Genomic DNA, 8,119 nt, shown 5'->3' on the forward strand with positions numbered 1-8,119 from the left:
TGAACACTTGCTCGGGTTGAGCTTCATGTTTATCTTTCTGAGCGTGTTGAAAGTTTCTTCAATGTCTTTCAACATCGCTTCTGGCTCGGGGCTTTTGATGACCAAATCATCCATATAGACTTCCAAGTTTCTCCCGATTTGGGCATGAAACTCTTTGTCCATCAGGCGTTGGTACGTGGACCCTGCATTCTTAAGTCCGAAGGGCATCATTTTATAACAAAATGTACCATCGGGCGTCCGAAACGCGGTTTTGTCCTGGTCATCTACGGCCATGTGGATTTGGTGGTACCCCTTATACGCATCCAAGAAGCATTTAAGGCGAAATGGTGCCAACGAATCCACCTTAAGATCAATTTCTGGTAACGGATAACAATCTTTGGGGCATGCTTTGTTCAAGTCTTTGAAATCTATGCACATGCGCCATTGTTTGTCATTCTTCGGTACCATTACGGGATTTGCAACCCATGTTTGATATCTACTAACGCGTATGATGCCTGCGTCAAGGAGTTCCTTGACTTGGGTTCTACACGCGTTAGTTTGTTCAGGCCCCATTACTCTGCGCTTTTGTACGACTGGCGTAACAGCCGGATCGCACTTGAGCTTATGCTCCGCCTTACTTCGGGGTACACCAGTCATGTCGGCTGGTGTCCACGCAAAGATGTCAGCGTTTTTCTGCAGTAGGCGTTTGAGTAAGGTGCGGGTGGGATCAACGATTGTTGGTCCAATGGTAACGGCCTGGTCGGGGTATTTGCCATTGAAGGCCCATTTTTCCGGTTCGGTGATGGTTGGTTTAGCCATCTTTGGTTGGGGTTTAGATGAGACAGATGCGATGCATACCTGGGGAATGCCAGTGATCATCGCCACACCCTCAGCTGTTGGCCATCCCATCATGCCGTGGACTGAAGATACCACGGCGTTGAATCTTGCCATCCCGTCTCTCCCGAAGAGGATGTCGTACGTGTGGTGTGGCTTCCTCATCACGACAAAGTCCACATCCTCTGTGCGGGAGTGTTTTCCATCTGTAAGAGTGACGGGGAAAGATAGGATACCCAGGGGGGTTTCTGTACTGCCGTCAAACCCTTCCATTGAAGCGTAGACCGTTTCCAGGCGTTCTTTGTCTTCATCATCCAGCTTGTCAAAGAACTGCCTGTACATCACCGTCGACGAAGCGCCGTTGTCAACGAGAGTGCGGGAAGTGATGTAATGCCCCAGCTGGCTTTTAATGACGATGGGGCCTTCTTTGCTGGGGCCTCCTGGCACTCGCGGGAAGCGCACCTCAGCTTCCTTCCACGCGCATGGTTCTGTCGCTCGTCTTTTTCTTCCTCCGACCTTGCCATGAACCATGTTGATGCTGATGTCGAAGGGCTTTCGTCCGTTACATCTGTACCGGTTGTCACTCCTTCCTCCCTTCCTGATTGATGTCACGAGATGTGCAAGTCTTCCATCCTTGACAAATGCTTCAACAATGTCTTTCAAGGATGTGCACTCTTCAGTACCATGACCCTTTGTCCCGTGGAAATCACAGGACTTGCTTTGATCCGCATTAGGTTTCTGCCGGATCAATGGGGCTTTTGGCCATGGCAATTTTTCCGTGGCAAATATCTCCGTGACGCTCTTGGTGAGTGGCGTCCACCGGTTTTTTCGGTTTGAAGGGTGTGTGTTGTCCCTTCCGCCAACAAGAGGGCGAGAGCTGGATGAGGTGTCAAAGTTTACCCTTGACTGCCAAATACCTAGCCGCCTCTTTTTGTTCTGCCGGGCGGTCCTAACGTTGTTCTCCCTTGTCCTCTGCGTGTAGAGGTGTGTACTCTGGGGAAGATCCCTTCCCAGTTGCTTTTCCGTCTCGGCAAAGCGCTTTGCCGCCGTCATGATGGCATCCCAAGTTGATGGCATGCCATCCTTACCCGTCAATGTGCGGATAAGTTCTGGGTATTCGGCGCCTTGGATGAAGGCGGCGCGAACCAGATCCTCACTTATGTTGCCGAGACTTAGCTTTTTGGAGTTGAAGCGGGTGATGAAGTCTAGTAAAGATTCATCCTCCTCTCTCACGCAGTTGAGGATCGTCCACTGCTCTTCAGTGTACTTCCTCTGTTGGCTAAAGTGCTGGCTGAACTTGTTCTGAAAGTCCGCCCAGTCATATATGTGGTGGATCGGTAAACGATCGAACCATGCCCTGGCCGCTCCGACCAGAGTCATCTGGAACATGTAGCACCACGTGGGTTCCGTCCAGTTGCTGACGGTAGCCCCCGCAATGAACCTGTTCAAATGGTCGTCTGGGTCGGATAGATCATCATAAGTGCCAATGTTGGACATCTGTTTGGCACTTCTCGGGGCGATTGCTTCCGCAATGTCCCTTGCGAATTTTGACTTTCCTGCATTTGTAGCAGTTGGTCTAAAGGTTTTGGAGAAGTCACGCGGGTTTCTCTCCGTGATTGGTTTAAAAGCTTCCCCAAAATTCCTTTTTGGTTGGACGTCCGTTTCCTTACGCTTCCCTTTCGCCTTATGGCGAGGGTTCGCGTCGGTATCGGACTCCAACTCGTCTGAGTACTCGCAGTCACTGCTCATATTGAGGTGTTGGCGAGTACTGCCGAATTCGTCAGCCTGTTGAGCTGAACGCAAGCGTTCATCCAATTCGGCTTGGAATTCTCTTTGCCGTGCTTCGGCCCACGCCTTCACTTGATCTAGTGTTTGGCGAGGGGCCCTTGTTCGTTTTTCCAACTGGGTGTCGGTGAACCCCAGTGGAATATTTACTCCACTTGCCCCGGCTTGGGTAGTCGGGGTAGTGTTCGTAAGGATTGTATAACCGCCGGTGTTCCCCCCAGTTGCTGGGGTTGTTACCGGGGTTTCTTGGTCGGTTACTGGCCTTTGGACCGGAGTAACGTTAACCATTTCTTCAGAAAATTTGAAAAAACTAAATTAGTTCTAGCTTTTATGCACGGATGGCGCCAATGAAGAAACACTAAGTGAACCCTGGACAGATTATAGATAATCTGGACAGATTATAGATAATCTGGGGGTTAAGTAATGTTTCCCACGGATGAGATCTAACTGAGAAGGCTGTTCTTCAGGAAACCTGCAAAACAAACACCGTAAGCTCGTCACTGAGAAGGGGGGGGGGGTTCCTCCTTGTGACCACCCTCCGGCGTGAGAATCAGACTAGATTGCTCTGAATATAAGTGTATATTAAGAGATTGCTAGTTAACTGGATAGCAGATGATCTTACCATTCCAAGATGTTGGAGTATTTATAGCCGAAGGTAGGTTAGAAGGTATAGCCGGCTGAATAGTATTCCTGTTCTACCAACAGTGGACTATGCACAGGCCATACTGGTTGGTGGATAGGTTACGGCCAACAGTAACTATGTCGGCTGCACTATTCCTCCAACTGTAGATTATGCACGTCCTACCTACTGTGGATTATACGCAGGCCATGCTGGTTGGTGAATAGGTTACGGCCAACAGTAACACTATTTCACCAACTGTAGGCTGCGCATGCCCTGCAGTAAGGGTTGGTGAGTAGGCAGCGGCTAATAGTGACAAACAGTACTAGAGGGTGCTCCTCCTCGTACTGTTGTCGGTGAGCTGTCACCCTGTGATTGGCTCATGGGCTGTTCTGGTCAGATTGTCTGTCCTATCCATACCTTGGTAGGTATAGTACAGAAGATCTTTCAGAATCATACGGACTGGCTCATTTTGGCGGGATTGTTCCCGTCTTGCTCATTCCTTCATGTGACTACTGAAGTATCTATTGTCTTGTGCGTGTAGCCCTGCTGTCTGCGGGTAGCCTTCCCTGATGGCTTGTATCCGCAACTGCGGGAACAGGCGGGGTACTTCACCATTGGGAGGCTTTCCCTGCGTGTACAGCTTGCGTACTGCGCGTAAGGTTCTCTGAGCATGGTGGGTCCTGCGGAAGCAGATGGCCTTTGCGCAGACGTCCCTGTTCAAGGTGAGTCTTGCGGGACCAACTGGGCTCTGCTGGGACCTACCTCTTCAGTGGGGATTTTGACTTTAGAAGTTGCCCAAACAAATAAATGGAGGGCACAACTGCTCAAGCCCACACAAAATGTGACAAATTGACAATATGGTGGACAGAGGTCAATAAGGAGTTGGTAAACCACATCATGAACCACAAAAAATAATTAAACTATTATATTTTTCTTTGTAAAAATTTCTACTTGATTAGATAGGAGTTGGTGAGCACCAATCACACACCAAAAGTTGGATCAACATTACCAACTTTCATATATATTTTAATCTTGGTGATTAAAAAAGCTTTCATGTTTCTACTATTATAAATGAAACATCAGTTATTGAGTTTTCCTGTTACTTAAGATACGTACCGTGACTTAATGATGCTGGAGCATTCTTTGCTGCAGCACTAAAATGGCATCTCCGACTAGGTTCTCCGATAAATTGAGACATAAGAATGACAAAACAACATACACTACAATAGTGGTCTAATTTCTAGGGCTTATAGCCACGTTTATTTGCTGCACTTTATTGTCACTGTTTTTAATTATCACTCTTGTAATCAATTGATCGATAACCAATCTCTTTCTTGTTTTAATTACTCTAGCAACGAAACATTCAATTTCTGACAATTTTGAACAACCATTTTCCAAGAATAACCACATTTTTTAAAAATCCCTAAATAACCAATTCTAAACACCGGGATCATTTGTATGATCCGACCAAGTTTGTTTGTGAGTCGAAGAAATCTATTTGTGAGGACCAACTAAGATATTTATGAGGACCGGTGAAATCTGAACTCTATTTGTTCACACTGACGGAACTTAAACTATATTAGTACGGATCGACGGAATTTGTATTTATGCAACATTATTTTGTTTTAAACATTTTAATATGAAAATAACAAGTTTAAAAATAAAATAAATTTTTATATAATAATTGCATAATAAATTATAATAAAATTTATATAATATATAACATAACATTTTATATAAATTTTATATAAAGTTATAAAACTTATTATATAAAAGTTGTAGCATGTTATAATTTAACCCAATATATAAAGATATTAAGCATTAAGTGTTCAAATTAGACTTAAATTTCCAATTTCACTTAGCTTCATGGATCATCCTACTTAAATATTCAAACAAGATAATTAGGATGTGCGAGAAGCAGGGTCGGTTCAATCATTTTGGTGCCCTAAAATGATGTTTAAAAACGAGACACTATTGTAAAAAAATATTTTGCTTTCATTCTAAATAAATCAAGATGGTGTCAGTATGTTTTGCAAATACATAAGTAATGCAATTTCTCATACCTTTCCAGACCTAAATCAACTTAAATGTTGCTCAAATCACACAAATTAATCAAAATCCCAAATTGCACATGTATAATTATTAATTTTATTTTGAAAATTAGAGGTCTTAGAAAGTGAAGCCCTAAATCCTTAGCTTTATTTCGCTGTCTCTAGAGACAACATGACAAGAAGTATGACTAAAGTTTATTACATTTTCATAATAATTTATGGAAGTAAACAATAATGTTCAATGTTCATTTATTATTTATTTTTAATGTTCATTTATTATATTTCATATGAAATAAGTATACCATGTTGATGTTACTAGCTTGAAACTGTAATAACACTATAAACAATTATATAATAAAGTTTTGTAAAACATTATCATGAGTTGATTAATGAAATAGCATAAACGAGTATGACATTGCAAATTGTTGTCGCCACAACATCATACGGGCACTCTACTAGTAAAGTTATTATATATAAGTTTATTTTATCTTTACAACTTATTATTGCATAAAAATATGTTTAAATTATATTATATTACATATACATATTCCATAGGTCTTCACAAATATGTACAAATGGCTAGATTCTATTAGTTTTAAGTTTTTGCGAATGGGTGGAAAGACGGTTTAGAGGTGACCATTTTTAAGAAATTTTTATAAAATGGTGTTAATATTGAAAAATCATTGATTGAAATGGCCATTTTAACAATTTTCTCTTTCAATGGCTGCAACTCTTTTTAATTCACCTACTTGTCATTTTATACTTAGCAAGGCCAACTGATATACTACAACTCCCCTTGGAGCATCGCCCCTCCGGCCCTCCCCTTTGTTAGTCATGCGTGGCGTGAGGATGATGACCGTGGTCACTCCTGTCATGCACTCTCCTCCCCCTTTTTGTATTAAATTGTAATATCAGAAAATTTTAAAGTTAATATCGTAAATAAATAAAGTTAAATAAACTAAATCTGAATTATTCAAAATTTAAAAATGGTTATTTAATTTGAAAGAAATTCATAATGATCATCCTGCTAGTTCATACATTATCTTTAGTCCATTTAATATTTGAAAATCTATTTTGTTCAACAACCAACCCATTATAACTCAACATCAAGTATTTGAAAAGCCATTTTTATCCTCAATCAAAACCCTTTATATATGAGTTATTCTCTGCCGGTTCTGACTACCGTTGGCGAACCACCCCGCGTCACGCTACCAACACAACCACTCATCTCCGGCCACATCCATTGCCGCCGCTAGCTGGAAACGACATCGGAGCTGCCAACTAGCCGACTTTAACCAGATCTCCAGGTCTTTTTGATTCATAACCCACGTGTTTAGATTCGTTTCGGTGACCGATGAAGCCGTGCGCGCTCTTGAGTTAGTCCTTGCGTCTCACCGAATCGTTCCGCTAACCCGCTGAGGTAAGAATTTTAATAACTTTCGTTTGTTTCCGGCGACTAAGATTACAAATTTTGATTCTGCACACTTCTCCTTTGAGATTATGTATGTGTGCCAATTTTATATATGAGATCAGTGAACTCAAAATTCTAGTTTTCAAAAGTAAATTAGTAATATGCCTACAAGAATACGTATGAGTTATTATTTTGGAATCACTATTCCAATTGCATGGAGGCCTTATGAGTAATCTAAATAAGCTATTAAAAGTTTATGTCCAGTTTTACTAAGCCAAACTAATGATCTCTATCATTAAACAATATAATTGTTACAACTACCAGTGGGTTTTGTTATATTTATTTTGCAAGTAAAATTAGTTATGTTTTATGTATTTTAATGGGCCGCTAATACAAGGTGCATATAGCATTAGTGGTCTAATAAAGTAACAATCTTAAAATTCTCTGTCGATGGAAATTATTTAACCAACCAACGGATAAGTTTCATAAAGTTTAATTGGAGAGTAATAAAACGTTGGTGCTATTGCGGTGTTTTACGCGACTTGAATTTTTGCTTGCTTGTGCTCCTTTGTTAAGGTACGGATTCTGTTTTTGTTTCCTCTTAGTATTATTTATATTCCGTTACTTCGTAGTACGGATTCTGTTTCTCTTCACTCGTGTATAAACAAAGCTAAGGAGCTGACACTCGACTGAAAGGAGAGGGGTGAAATAGTCGGGCAGCAGAATGGAGGCCGGCACGGTACCAACGAAAAGAGGATCGGCTAGTAGTTACCTTAATTGAGTCGGTCAAGATCAAATCTGTTTATCAAAGTGCTTTTTTCTCATTGAGCGAAAAAGTCGCCCTGAGAAAAAGGGATCTCGATGGAACACTCCTTCTTGCCTTTCAATCTCGACCTACGCTTGGAGGGAATAATCCATGTTCCACACGGCCAAGGAAGCATCGGTTTTTGTAGCGAAGCTAGGCTGTTGAGTTCCAGTAACCAAGCCAAACTGGAGTTCAGGAGAGAAGGCAGGGTCTCCCCCTCCAGCGGGATCAGAAAAGGTTGTATTAAACTAGAAGTGCCTACTACTACACCACACTACACTTGGCTCTACACATTTACAGAGCTAACCCCTGTCCAGTGCCTGGCAGAGCTAAGGGGGCTGCTTCATTCTCCTAAGCCTCAGAATAGGGCCGTGGACTTGGAAACCCCCGATTTTCCAATAAAAATGAAATTCTAGCTCTAATGATATAGTTCCTAGTCTTAGTTTATGTTTCTCACACCCGGCTGGCCGCCCAGCGTCCTCAAATCATTCAATGTCATCAGCTGAGAATGTAGGGTACGCTCTCTAGAAGATTTGCTCAGAGCTGTTCACTTTCGCTCATCCGGTCTATATCGAATGACCTTCTTTTTTGAAATTTCTATGAAAGAGAAGGCCGGCTAAAAAAGGTGTGCA

The sequence above is a fragment of the Bidens hawaiensis genome, unplaced genomic scaffold (assembly GCF_021521415.1).
Source record: "Bidens hawaiensis isolate Kalapana, Puna unplaced genomic scaffold, B.hawaiensis_p1.1 tig00002922_1, whole genome shotgun sequence".
NCBI classification, from domain to species: domain Eukaryota; kingdom Viridiplantae; phylum Streptophyta; class Magnoliopsida; order Asterales; family Asteraceae; genus Bidens; species Bidens hawaiensis.